Source organism: Epargyreus clarus, unplaced genomic scaffold (genome assembly GCF_041222505.1).
Source record: "Epargyreus clarus isolate Ecla_fem2 unplaced genomic scaffold, WU_Ecla_fem_2.2 ptg000008l, whole genome shotgun sequence".
NCBI lineage: Eukaryota > Metazoa > Arthropoda > Insecta > Lepidoptera > Hesperiidae > Epargyreus > Epargyreus clarus.
This window is the reverse complement of record NW_027332216.1, coordinates 7,599,401-7,615,476: the sequence shown is the minus strand read 5'-3', so window position 1 is coordinate 7,615,476 and position 16,076 is coordinate 7,599,401.

Genomic DNA, 16,076 nt, shown 5'->3' with positions numbered 1-16,076 from the left:
TTAAAACCCGTATCTGTATCTGATTTAAAAACACGAATTACCTTCAAATCATTTTAAATACTGGAACAGTAGCTTACCGTTTTTACCACGCTTTTATTAGCTAGGGTTGTATGTATGCATGTATGTAACGGAATTTTTGAGCTCGATTTTTACCGATACCGATTTTATTTTTACTTTGAACGGTCCAATTAATTTAAAATTTTGAATTATCAGGAACCGATGACAATACACGATTTTAATAATTTTATCCCATTCTCCTCATCAGGATCGTCAGGAATCAGGATTAACGATTTTCCTTTTGCGATTTTAGCGTGGTTTTCAGTTTTTAAACTATTATTATTACCTTTTTTTAGCTCCAGCAAAATTATTTTTGAATTTCACTCCCTATTCTTCATAGTAACGTAATGTTGAAAACATAACCAAAATCTTTCAATATAATACGCCACTAAGGGAAACTTTAGATACCAAAAAGAGTGAGAAAAAGTTTAGATTGTGAAAAAACTTACTCCTACTAGCCACCTGCCAGAGTGATGGAGGCTTAGTCTGAATATGACAGCGACTATTTCAACACTTTTTGTGATTATGGTTTCATTTCCACAAGTTAAGGATAACGTACAGTAGGTTCACATAATTTAAGTTTAGTCGAATCGCAGCCACGGTATGCTTATATTCTATGAGTACACGTATCTTATATTCTTATATGAGTTACATTAATATTCACGCTGAGCCAGGTGGCCATCAAATTGTTCGGAATTAACATTAACCGCACGTGCGCTGCGTGCGTACGCAAGCAGTCCACCTGGTTTTCTTTTTATATGTAACCTAACGATAAGGCAGACGGGCTACCTGTCCCTGTAGTTTCGGGACCAGAATAGGGCTACGGTATCCCCTGCCTGTCGTAAGAGGTGACTAAAAGGGGGCTTCCGGGGTTGCGGGTGGCAAGAGTGGGAGCTCGAACCGCCCAGCCAGCGGCCCCGGGAAGGACGGCGGTATGTGTGGTCGCATACCGTCGTACGCACCAGACGGTGTGGCGAGCGACACCGGGTAGTGCGTACGACGGCGTAGTCCTGAGGGAATACCTAAGGAGGAAGTTCATTCCACATTTTGCAGTCCACCTGGTGGTAAGTAGCCACTGCCGCGATAAAAAATTTGCAACCAACCCTCACACATATATTTCACATAAAATAGAGGTTTTATCTAAAGCCGATCCCAGATACGTTGCCACATGGGGACCAACATGGACTTAAATTTACGTCAGCCGGCATCCACACCCTTCAATCGAAACGCAAGAACTGCTTCAAGGTACGAAAAAGTATGAAGGTGTTACACCCCTGATTGACCTGTACTGGTTTTTTTTTTTAAATATAGGGCGAGCATGCAGTCCACCTAATCGTAAGTGGCTACTGCCGCCCATGGACATCTGTGATCAACCCCAGATAGGATTAGATATTCCTACCTTTGCTCGGCCACAGATACGCCGCTACCCCTGAGGACTAAGCTGGAACGCCTCGGAAAAGTCTGTCTCCTTTATCACACCCTTTATAACGGAACACAGCAGCGCCTAACACTGCTGTTATTATGTAGAAATAGGTGTGGCGGTGGTGCCGCCGGAGTCGAACCACAAAGGGTTCTACCACCTTCAAACCACTGGTGGTTTTTACTACCACTTTATTATTGTACTAACATAGTTTTACTTTGCCATATGCCATAAACTCAATGTAGCGTGCGTCATCCTTTATTTTAGGAGACAAAAACAAAATAAGATGCTTAATCTATTTGTGACAAAGTTTTCGTTCTAATAAGTACGCATCGTCGACGGCTTATGCTTAAGCAAACTTGAACTTATTTTAACAAGTTATGACGTTTAATCCTATACCTTAACAGTAGACTCAACTGAATAGGAATCTATTTTATTACTTCATCTACAGTCATCATAGCTTTTAATATAATGTTAAAGAAGCAGACGAACATTCTCTAATGCCGCCCATTGACATCTGTAATCAATTTCCGATAAGATTAGATTCCTACCCGACGTCGACCACAGATGTGCCGCTACCCCCGCGGACTAAGCTGGAATGCCTAAAAAAAGTGTGTCTTTCTTACCACATCCTTTAAACCACAACACAGCAGCGATATACGCTGCTGTTATTAGGCACAGATAGGTGTGGCGGTGGTGCAGCCGGAGTCAAACGACTGAGAATTCTACCACCTTTAATTTTTAAGCTATTGCATAGCTTTTATCGCGGGCTTTTAGCGCGGCGACCGAATCGAGAAATTCCGTAACGAAAATAAGTAACACCTTTCAACAACTCGGTTGCCTGGAGACTTGATATCCAACTATCAAGTCTCCAGGCAACCGAGTTGTTGACTGTCAATAGAAAAATATGGATATAATTGAATATAGTATTATTTTACATTCCTTATTATTTTATTTGATATTGGCGACGAGATGTCGAATGAACTAAAAAACAATAAGGAAATACGAGCCACATTACGTGGGTTAATGAAACGAACCGAAAATTACATTTCGGGAATAGAAAAAATTGACATTGAAGAAATAAATATACGACTGAATTCTTTACAAGAAAATTTGAACAAATTCTACGCGATTCATGAAAAAATTGAATGGCTTACAGAAGAAGAAAATTTAGAAGAGGAAATAAAATACAGGTACTAATTTGAAGAAATATATACAAAGCTAAAATTTAAATTTTTGAATGTACAAAAAGAAAATAATCGGCTAATACCTGAATGTTCTTTTATATCAGCAAGAGCGGAAGTTTATTTGATAAACTGTTAACTGTCAAGGCACGCTTGAGACGTACACCTAATACAAAAGAGTTATCACCTTATCAGTTAATGTTCGGCAGAGAGGTAAGAACCTATATGCATGCCTTATTTAAGAAATCCGCCCCACTATCCAGATTACATTACAATGCACCGCCAACGCAGGAGTTCGGACAAGGTGATAAGGTACAAGTCCGCAGTTACACCAACCCAAGAGTTAAATGGGAGTTCGGAGTCGTCATCCGAAGATTAGGTAGACTCCATTATGAAGTCAGAACTGAAAATGGCAAACTGGTGCGCCGTCACCTTGACCAAATGCTGCCGGCGGCCCTGGTGGTGTAAGTGAAAATAGCGGTGGAGGACTGTTGGATATCAAGTCTCCAGGCAACCGAGTTGTTGACTGTCAATAGAAAAATATGGATATAATTGAATAAAGTATTATTTTACATTTCTTATTATTTTATTTGATAACCTTAATTCGTCAACTTGAACACAGATGGCAGTAATACACATTTTTTTATAATCCGTGCAGAAATCTTAAAATTGCGTGAAGTATATTTTATATTCCCATTATAAAATTCAAAATTATATTACCATATTATCCAAATAATATGTTTTATCAACATAAGCTATGTTGAATTCTGGATTGATAAAATAACGTAAAAGAGTGTTTGTTATTTTTAAACGTACAATTACAACTGACAGACTTGACAGCACAAAATCAAAACGCCATTATGATTTATGGTACAAATAATTTGTGTACAAAGTGTTTTAAATATGAATAAACAAAGTGCATTTATAAATGAAAAATGCGATGTACCTGTAACATTCGGCCAAATGTCACAGGCACATCGCTTTGATCCATTTATATTGCTGGTTGTTAATACTTTATGTCACTTATTAAATACTTTTCTATTTTATATTTTAGAATGTTCAGTCTTGCTTGGAGTTATGAAATGTCAGCTGATATTTGCAATGTCTTATATAATGGAGATATGATAAAATAGTGGATAAAGATGTATTAACGTAAATGTTGATGATTATGGAAGAATATAATGTATTTCTGGAATTCCTTCTGAGCGTTTTCATAGCATAAAAAATGCTATGCAATAGCTTTACCGCGGCAGTCTCCGAGTGCCACACGTATTATTTTTTTTATGTTTGAGAATTGTACCACCTTTAGTGTTTGAAAGTAACACAATATTATAATAAAGTTCCAAAACGTACGTAAACATTTAAGCGCACCTCACAATCAGTTTTTGGTGTGCAAATTACAGCTCGCAACTCGGAGAGATAAAGTTACATCGCTTCTGAGCTCACATCAGTGTCTAAACACAAATACTTCCAGCGAAGGTTTATTTTGCACTCTCCTACAAGGACTACTTTAGGTTGAAAGCGCAAAGCCACGTTTTCAAGCGACTTTTGTACGCGCGGATTATCTATTTATTTGATTTGAGATCACCGTTACTCCATTTATCATTACTTACTAGAATTTGATCCTTATAAGCAACACTATCAGATAGTGGAATAATATAGAGAGTGTATTTTTTTTTTCAAAATGAACTCGTTCGATTCTTGGCTAGGGAAAAAGATATTTTAAAAAATCAATGATGCAGTTTTTGTTTCTATCAAAATCGGCCTCGTAGCTCCTTTTAGCACTTTTCGCTAATCGTTGTACATAGTTTCGGATTTGGTCCTGAAGGCCCGTTTGAAAAATTCACCCTGTATATTAGTATTCTGGCTACACCTATAACCACTCGAAGATATCTGCAACCAACTTCAAGTAGAACAAGTACCGGGCTTTATAACCTTCAAGCTGTTTGATACTTGGAACCGGTGATCTTTTAGGCACAAAATAGTTGTAATAGGAGAATAACCAGCATCTTCATACCTTTAATTACAATGATTGATTTCATATCTTTAAATATTAAGTAACTGTACATCTGAAGACATTTCGGTTAAGTTTAATCAGTGTGGTAAAGTCTAAAAAGTTAATTATGACCTTTTAATTACAAAATAACGACAGAAAATACTAAGCTTGCCTATTCCTAATCATATCCGGTAGAATAAAAATGCATTCCATTTTAGACTTACATTTTATTATAATTATGTTAAATAAACTCTTATTCTACAAAAATATTTTACAGAATATCTTTTTATAGCGTAAATTTGCAATAAAAATAGTTCTAGATATTTTCTCAAATTTGTCTCTACGTAAGGTATTTGCAGTCACCAGTTTCTCCAGTCGTACATTACTGAGCCCACTTTATCGCCGTGTCGTGATCCCAATAGCAACGTGTGTAACATCGCCCTAACACACTTGTACGTCTACTTTATAAGTTCGTAGCTTCAGTCGGAGTTTCTTTAAGCACACGACTTGATTAAATTGAACGAATGCTGTAATTACGGATTTATTAGACTTTAAAACGAGTCGCAATTCAATTGCAATACTCATAAGTCACTTTATTTCCATGACCACCGTTTAGATTTGAGTATGTATTTTCTTAGAAGAAAGGTTCATGTAAGTAGAAAGAAGGTTTCATGCGCTAAGTGCGAATTGGTAGACTCACCTTTGAGAACTTTTTCGAGGAATTCTTAGGCGTGTAAGCTTCCTCAAGATTTTTTCCCTGCACCCTTATAGCAAGTGATAATTAATTAATTAATTTAAAGTAATAAAAATATTCAATTTTAAAAAATAAAAGTAAAACACGCTTTTATCACGCTGTAGAAAATATAAAATTAATTAAAATTATAATTGAGTTGCCATTACGTATGATATAAAGTTCAATACATTTTTACGATTACAATATTTAAACTTTAATTCATTATCATCTCATTCATGTGTTAAATATTATTAATACAGATTTAAAATATTTTTCGTATTACTCACTGCGGAATATTTAATGGTAAAACTGTTTAACACAGTTTTAAATTACCACCAAATAAGTAAAGAATTAATTAATTAATCTAACTATATAAGTTACACGACGTTAATAGACAATTATATGATAAACCAACATACCAAATCAACAAAGTAGATATAAAAAGGCTTTTTTATTTTGAACTAGCTGACCCGGCAAACTTTGTTCCACCTCAAAATCTATTTACCAAATATATTTCATGTAAAATATAGCCTATGCTACTCGTGGATAAAGTAGCTTTCGAATGGTGAAAGAATTTTTATCTTAAATCGGTCCAGTAGTTTTTGAGCCTATTCATTACAATCAAACAAACAAGCAAAGTTTTCCTCTTTATAATATTAGTATAGATAAAGTCATCAAACAAGTAAGGAATTAATTAATTAATTCAACTCTATAATTTACGCAACGTACATAATTATATTACGAGTATACACCAACATACCAAGTCAACAAAGTAGATATAAAAAAGGCGTTGGGCCGTAAAAAAACAAAACTCCGCTGACTTTTTTGTAAATTGGACGTTGAAAAGCACCCCTGATAGGTGCGCAGCGATGAAACGTTAAGTTATTCAGGGGAGCGTTGCGTTGGTGGCTTATTTTCGCAAATTATTTAATTACTCTCCCTTCGTCGTGGATTTATAAATCCTTTTGTCAGACGTATTAAAAATTAATTTGGCAATGCCTGAACTCATTAATCTCTTCAATTATGAGTGTAGGAGCTGGTCCAGGCTTTCGACGTGCTTAATGATATAATTGATACACAGAAGTTAATGATGATATTCATTTCAGTGTATAACAGAATTATACGTGTAAAACCCTTACACGGGTGGACAAATATCATCAACCCTACGGGACTCGTACCCATCAAAAGGACGATCATAAAAATAATGATTATGATCCTATTCAGTGTTAATGATAATATGAGTTTAGTCGTCGTCGACCCATCACTGTCCCAGTTCTGCGCACGGGTCTCCTCTCAGAATTAGTCCTTAGTCCACTGCACAGGCCTAGTGCATATTGCTAGAGTTCACATACCTTCCTTAACTCTTTAAAGATTTCTCAGTTATGCAGGTTACTCACGATGTTTTCCTTCACCTTTAAAGCAATGATAATTAATTTCTAATACGCGATTAACTTTGAAAAATCAGAGGTGCCCGGGATTCGAACCTCGGACCTCTCGATGTAGAGGCCGTCTTTCTTTCAGCTATCGCTCCTATATACTAGGTAGTATAGAGGGAGGTATTATATACTAAAAAATATGTCAACACGCGCCCGCTCAATACTTGGCTTCTGCAGATTAATCCCGTTAGTGGAGTACGTAAACATTTTGTTGCAAGATGCCCTCAAAGACATTGAAGAAACTCAAAGGACAAACGAGCGCCTGAGAAAGATCACTGGTACTCTGCTTTGCTTTGACACTGCCACTTACTTTAATTAATTAATACTTAATGAACGTTAATATACTCGAGATGCCATGAAATAAATTTTACACGGAGTAAATTTTGAAGTAGCTAGTTCGTAGAAAGGAGAGTTTGTAAAATATCGCTAAGTTCGTTCAAAGGTGCAAGAAAAAGTTATAGTTCGAGGTATCATCGCCGGACTTATTTTGTGCCTTAGAAAAAAGTGTTAACCGTTGCTGTGTTCTGCTTTGAAAGTAAGGTTAAAATTATCACACATAAGGGAAATATACTTAAACAAAGCGTAGCAACTTGTTCCTTGGAAATTCCAGCACATGTTTGACCAATCTCGAATAGGTTTCTAATCTTATTTAGGATTTTGACGTGACAACGTCTTAAATTAGGTTGCGGCTGGGAGTCACTTATGAAAAAGTGTAACGCCCGGTAACGTTACGATGAGTCACCGAACGAGAGAGAGGCCCGCCGAATGCCTTGCGTCTCTCTCCCACTCAACTATGATCGGTCTGCCGCGCGCGCAGCACTAGAGAATTAGGCGCATTGAATCGGCGCATGCTTGTGTCTCTGTCTTTGTCTTTCTCGAACGTTCTTGGCGTTGGAAAAACAAGAAAGCGTCACAATACAAGTTCACACGTGTGGTTAAAGTATCGTCAGCTGTGTCTGTAGTGAAAATATGGAGTGCTTAGATTCGTCATTTATCATTTACAACAACTACAACAATAAAGGTAAATAATTGTACACTGATATTTCATTATCGTAAACTATGATTGATTGATTAATTGTTAGATTGACACAAAAGTTGAGAAACTGAGTTTATAGGTTATGTCATACTATTGATAAATGTTGATAGTGTTAAGTAAATTATTAGTTTAAAATTAATTAATTAATTAATTATTATTTTACAAATTTCTTTTGAAAAATGCAACCATTCCATCAGTATTTTCATATGACGTTGTCACGTTCAACTATCGTCAGTAAACCGACTTTACAGACAACCGATTTTTTTTATAAATGATATATGGGTAACTTATTATCAGTTGGATACCGTGCCCGCTTGCTACCCATTTAATATAAAAAATAAGTTTGATTTTAATCATTCTACTTATGTATTTCTATTTTCACTGATAACACTATGCTCTGTGGTATTAGCTTACAAGGTTTTCCGTTAGCTTCTTACAACTCAATAAAAGCAAATTACAATTCCAACCACAAAAATAATAGTGACACTTTTTTATTATGAATTCGGTTATCAAATAGATTGACTATCGGTATTTATGGCACCTAATATCTATAGACATTTCCCCACAGAAATTGATTTTATATTACATTGAAAAGCCACACAATTTGGTACGCTAAATTGAAATATGACGAGGGATCGTTTTTGGGAAATAACCTCGGGCTATGTCTGAAAAACTGTCTAATTCCATTGCTCTCGTAAAGGAGCACTGAAACAAAACGTTTTGAAAAAACAGTTTTTTTTAAAGTCTACGTATTTCTTACTCACTTACGCTCATTATTAATAATCTACCCAACGTTTAGTTTACCAATTTATGTAAGTATAATACTAAATTACATGTTACTATGTTCATTTCTTATTATAAAACTACAATACAAATAAAATACATTTAAACTCGCGTTTTTTACATAAAAATAATTTCGCTTGTCAATACGCTAAATATACTAACGTATCTCTTCCCCGTACCTATAACTATGGTGTTTAAAATTAATTTACAAACTCTTCGGTTTCTTGTATACAGCAAACATAACTACAGTTTCAAAGTGTCAAAGTTAATATATCATTAACATGCACTTTACTTTAATACATTACAGGAGACAAAATAAATGTCTCCTAAAATTACGTAGCACCCACGTAATTTCAAGCATACTAATTTATACTAGGCGACTCTAAGCGCTACTTAATTATTATAGTTGCTTGGTAACTAAAGTAAAAGCCTCGCTCCACGAAGGAGCAAAATGAATATGTTAATTATAATGTACATGGAATAACTTCAGTGCCATAATTTCGTCTATAAACCTAATCTGAAAAGGAACTAGAGTGGCGAATTTAGGTAAGTCTGGCTTGCTTCGAGTACTAACTTTTGCATGTTAAGTACATTCAGTTCTAAACAAGTAAAGAACATGAAGTTTCACACTGCGGGACAACAATTCTAATACCACTTAACCGTCTAATAAAAATTGTCCTGTCACTTGTTTTCACGATAAAAAAACCTCGTGAGTAATTACTCGCTTGAGAGTTCTGTAAAAAAATATCAATGGTAGGAATGAAGCCTCCTAAACAGCACATGTTCAGAGAGTGGTGTGGAGTCTGATGGACTGACCCACGTCCAACTGTGAGAAGGTCATGGGTTAAGGTCAAAGTCATGGATAGTAAAAATGATAACGATTACTAAGTGATCATCAAATAATTTTACCTTTTCCCAATTAGTTGGGTATCTTTAGATATTTTCCCGACAAGCCAAAAATATGTGAAACGCAAAGTTAAAGTAATAAATTATTCAATTTAATTAGCTGACGTGAATTTTAGACGGTAAAGGCATAAATATAGATGCCAGGAAACTGGTTGGAGAGTGTTTTAAAAACAAAGTTGACGTGACGGCGGAAGATACCTCAGCTAGAAGTTTTAGCGCCTGGTCACACAGAACCGACGGGCGCGGGCGCGGTAGCGAGCGCAGCGAATCACGCGATTCGTGTTCATGTTGACCGTCAGACTTTGCTTCGACCGTTAGTTCAGCTCTCTAGAACCTTCTTCTTTGGGACGACACGACACGGCACAGAACCAACGTTGACACCACGACACTGGAAGCAATTTTGAACGTACTTCATCTAGAAGTTTTAGCGTCTGCTCACATAGAACAGACGCGCGCGGGCGCGGTAGCGGGCGCAGCGGACCACAGTTCGTACACGGACGACATGACACGGCACGGAACCGACGCTGACACTATTTTTTCACTTCTGTTCCACAAACACACGACCCGTCAAAGATTTGACTATTTAAGTTGCTTATAGAGTGAAGGACAATGAATTTATTAAGTAAAGGATGAAGTATAAGCCAATTAATATACCGATATAATTATGTACATATAATTATGACCACAATAACGTGCAGTCGTGCTGTCGACAAGTGTCGGCAACAGCAAAGGCATGCCGGTTTCGTGCTAATCCAGTAAGACAGCGTAGTTCAATTTATAAAATGATGGGATCGCATAGGTCGAAGCCGTTGCCGTGTCGTGCCGACGTCTTCCTGGTGAAGACGCCATAATGTGCCCATACGGCTAATATTGTCTTTAGCAGGCCGCGTCTATACTGCACCGCGAGTTGTATACGAACACTGCCATACAAATACGTTTAAATTTCTAAACCGCGCCCGACTTCTATGTGAGCAGGCTTATGAGTTACTTTGCATTTTAAGACATTACTGGCGATGCAGTTCTCTATCACAATGTTTCTTTGCCGAGACATAATGGATTTTATTATTAAATTTCGTGAGCAGTCCAGCGTTGTTTGGGAAGTGATTTAGACAGTATTATCGAGCGTTTCTTCGGAATAATTACTGATTAACGATATTATAATTTATTTCCTGAAGACATTTATTGGTCCGTTGCCAAATGGTAAGATGGCATACAATATCGTCTTTTCTCTAAACATCACTATAAGAATATGTTTTAATTTCATACGAGCGCATTTTTTCGTAGTCAGTTATAGCTTTTAAACTTACGTTTTATTTAAATTATTTTGGAGCAAGCAGCGGGCAACAGTTACCAATAATTATATTTATGACATGTGCTCATTATCATAATTATGACACCCAATACGACATTATTAAAAAATATGTTTTCATAATTTTATATTCTAGAGGGTACCGATCTAATTTGACGTCATATTATCTGCTATTACCAAGTGGTAAGGCAGACATACTGTTCCTAAGCGTTCCAGATTAGTCCTCAGGGATAGCGGCGCATTTGTGGCCGACCTGAGGTAGAAATGTCTTATCCTATCTGGAGTTGATTACAATTGTCCAAACGCGGCAATATCCACTTACCATCAGGTGAACTGCATGCTCGTCTGCTACTCCTATATCACAAAAAAAACCTAATTTGTCAAATTATTAGAAGTAGAAAAAATAAATGAAAATACATAACCACATACATATCTATCAAACTCATAAGAAGTATCGTAGTCGAGCGAAAACTAAAATAAGTCTCATAAAGTACGAGAGCTATAAAGTAGGACCTGTAGAATTCACACTTTGTTCCTGTGTCTCTTGAGTGCGAAGGCAGTTGTGTTCCTTGAGGTGATAGCCCGCAAGAGACCGACTACGGTTCAGATCACGCTCGTTAACGGTGTGAAAGTTTTTTAGTACTTTAGTACTTCCGTAGAAGTATACAACTTTCTAATTATTTATGCCGCTTGCCTTGTTATGAAAGTAAATATGTATTTTTATTAAATATTAAAATTTAAAAGTTTTTATTTTGCTACCCCAAAATAAAAACAATCCTACAAACCAATCATTTATGTGAAATGATGTGTTTTAGGTAGACTTTAAGATGGTTTATATGATACTCTTTTTCTCCATAAACGAAACATATGATACCATTAATATACCATCAGTAAAAAGCAGGTGAAGTGAAACAGTAACAATTTATTGAGGTTCAAAAATATTTTTGCTAAAACTCTACTTTGAATATTAGCTATCTTTAACAGCATTAACATACAAAATATATTTCCTAAATAAATACTTTTATAATAACTTTCAAATTATGAATAGAAATTAAGTTATATAATTTCAAAAGTAAAAGAATTGTTTACAAATACATTTTTGTGTATTTAAAATGACATACCATGCATAATGCTTTATGCAACAACAAAAATTGCAAGTAAATTCGTTCAAATGTTTGGTATCAATATAACTTTATAATAGTTTCCGTAACTTTCGCAACATTAATTAAAATATAAATAACACGAAATACCACCTTCATTATTCATATTCCTCGGAAAACTTTAGCCTATCCCGAGACCTCATTATACTTTAACAAAAATTCTTTACAATATGAACCGTGATATTCAAAACTTTCGCCACGTATTGTACAGTAAAATATTCACATAAATAAGAAAATTGCATTCATACATATTATAATTTTCATTTTCAAGTTGTGCAGACGTAGCGAGCGGGGCGAAGTTTGGCAATAATAACAGGGCGTAAATCTCATAGTTCTTTCAGAGAAAATGCGCTTCCGCGGTTGAGGTTTCGCGAAGTAATAAACTACGCTAAAATGTAATATTTCTTTACAAACTCTCGCCACGGAACCATTAAAATAATGGTAATTTACTCGATGCGATACTGTAACCCCAAATGTAACATTTCGAGATGCATTTTTAATACACGTAGGCCCGAATATTTCAATCAGCAAATGTATACATCATAAATAAATTCATGTAAAAGAGCTGTCTGAGGATTTGTATTATGATTATTATTACGTATTTAAGAAAGAAAGAAATATTTATTTGTCTATATGGACTGCTACAGACGTTATCCTTATCTCTTTATGTACTTAACAAACATTAATAAATGCGTTACTTAATATAAGAAGTTAAACCTTAAATTGCAGCATTCCTGCCAGACATGCCAAGCAGGGCAGTACCTATTCAGAGTAGCTTATACTTTTTTATAATATAGAGGTACTAAATGACTATTGAATCTATCTGATAGCAAGTGGCCACTGGACATCTGTAACGAAAGCAAATAAGAGCAGAATCACACCTGTACCCTTACCATGAGTTTTCAAAAAAACACACAATTTTACGTTACGTTTACTCAATCCATTATTCTGTTCCGTTTGCTTTAGTAAACTGAGTAAACGTAACAATAAGTAAGAGCTCAAGTCTTTATATCTGCCTCACATGTTCGCAAAAAAAAAAGACACAAAACATAAAGCGCCATTTCATCAATTTAGACATTTAATGTTACGTTACTGACACTATAGTTCTGATACAATCCACTAGGGGCGCTGATTGGAAATTGTATGGGCATTACGTAAACAAAACAGTCATATTTGTCAAAACGTAACAACTCATGGTAAGGGTACTGAGGTCAACCACAGTTGCGTTGCCACCCCCGAAGACCACGTTGGAACACCACGGATAAGTGGCTCACCTTTTCTACACCTTTCAAACCTAAACACCTTCATAGTCGCACCATGAAGGATCCTACCAGCTTCAATATGTATACATGTTGGACAGGACATTTTTATTAGTGATAATATTATTACTGGCTATTTCATTAAAAAATGCTTTGTTGCCTTAAATGTAACGTTTAAAACAAATAAAATAATGCACCTGCGCACATATCCGAAATCTACGGTTGGTTGCATGCAAATTTAATTCTAGTTGACTTTACTCCCTGAAGCAGAACAGTATACTGTACATGGATTTGTTGCAAGATTTATGTGATCTTCTAGATAAAAAATTATACATTTACAAATAGGTACCAGCTGAACATTATACAATTTTATACGACAGCTACGACGATTTATTTTAAAACCAATCTTTAACGCAGAAAATGTAGTTAATTGTATTATATCAGGCGTTACTTTGCTATTAAGTTGTAGAGGGGAAGGTTAGATAACATTATAAAAGGCCTGCATTAGGAGTACAGCGTCACTTAACGATTAACCGTCGCAGAGTCAACTTACCCTGATGATGCTTTGTTTTGGAGCCAAACGCGTATTGGTGGTGGTATGTATGGTCGTGTAAATTTTTATTTCTTGCAACTGCACATATTCTTTGTGAGAGGGAGGGTGGTACATACTGCATGTTTAAAATATATGCCATCATATTGGTAGCGGATGGTTGCAAAGTATTTTTAGATTATACGAGTAATCTGTTCTTAATACCAGAAAACATACTCAAATGAAAATTGGAAATTAATATATTTTATATAGAGATTGATTAGTTTCATCTTCCTATCGCATTGAGGTAAAACGTGATACAATGGTACACCAGTTTTTATGTGCTGAAGAAAGAATTATGATTTTATAATTTTAACATAATTGTTTTCAAAGTAAAAGTCCTCTTTTTAATACATAAAACATATCCAATTAAGATGCCTAACAACAGCCATGTTGCTAAAAATTAGCTTCATATTTAAAAACATGTTTTCTTTTAACTTTTTCTTAGAAATTTAGTTTTAGACTTAACATTCATTTATTAATTCAATATTTATAACAGGCTAATTTAATTATAAGAAAATGTTCGAAAACTCCAGCTGTCTCAAAGTAGCGAACATAATCTGATACGAAGTTCAAGAGTTAGAAATATTTACAGAACTTAAAATAGGCTTCTGACGGCCGATAGGACGTCTTGAATTATTCGAGTGTAAATCGCTTTTGTCGACCATCTTGAAATTTTCTCAGGAATTGGTTCCAGTAAAATCGCTCAATACAGAAACAAGACAGGGTATAAAGTTGTGTTGTAAGTGTTATAAACACATACGAAAACAACTCCATTAATACTGGCATATTATGGTATTGTTGGGAGTATCTCCAATGAAAGACTTTAATACTGGCATATTATGGTATTGTTGGGAGTATCTCTAATGAAAGACTTGAATCCAGCTAGTTTTAATTAATTCCAAGACCTCCACAAACATCGTCCTTGACATCTGCCATTTCCCGCCATAATACCTTTTTGTTTTTTTACATTACGAATACAGCGTTACAGCATGGTTACAGCCGATTAAATATGTGGCCAGCATTATTTTTCGAGTGAAAGGTTTTAAACTAATTTTAATTTTATTTATTTTTATAATGTTGAACTAACGCAGTAAGGTATAATCATAAATGTGACCTTATAGTATATTATTTAAAACTAGCGTATTAGTACAAAACACCCTACCGCCTAATCTCGCCTATGTTATTCCCACACTTTAGTCGAACCCAACGACATGTACATGTTAAAATCCGCCATGCCATTTGAGCTACAGAGCGTGCCAAAGAATGCGACATGCACACGTTAGAAAAACTATAAAACATTTTACTTAAAGTATTTCTCACTTTTACTAGTCGTCATCATCATCATCGACCCATTACTGTCCCACTTCTGGGCACGGGTCTCCTCTCGGAATGAGAAGGATTAGTCTATAGTCCACCGCGCTGGCCAAGTACGTATTGGTAGACTTCACATACCTTTGAGTTTTTTTTATATAAATCTCTCAGGTTTCCTCACGATGTTTTCCTTCACCGTTTAAGCAAGTGATAATTAATTTCTAATACCCACATAATTTTGATAATCAGAGGTGCCTGGGATTTGAACCTCGGACCCCTCGATCGAGAGGCCGCGTTTCTTAACCACTAGGCTATCACTGCTGGTTATTTTACTAGTATCTATAACAAATTACAAAATAAATTGACCTAAGTTGACCTGACTATAAAGCTTTAAATATAATAGGCTTTAAATATATACGTAGGTAGTAAATAAATTGTTAATACAACATGGACAATGTGTTTGTTTAGTAACCAATTTCACAAAAGGTTTGCTTTTAGCGTTATTAAAATGATACACAACACAGTTTGAAAACATATTTTGATGTTGACTACTTCAGTTCGGTTAGTATGGGGATTTTTTTAATTATTTAATATTATACTTACTGAACTTCGTGTTCTAAATTGCATATTTAAGATATTTAGATCAGTTATTTTTGCTAAAAATTACATCCTGGGCACTCTGGCAATATCTCAAATTATAATTTATGATGCAAGGTAGTACATACGTACATACAACCTTATAGTAATTTAAATGTATGCAAAGAATAGTAACTCGTCGTGAGTATTACTTTTTTTAATAATTTGGAAGTAGCAGACCAGCATGCAGTCCACCTGATGATAAGTGGCTACTGCCGCCCATGGACATCTTTAATCAAACCCAGATAGGATTAGATA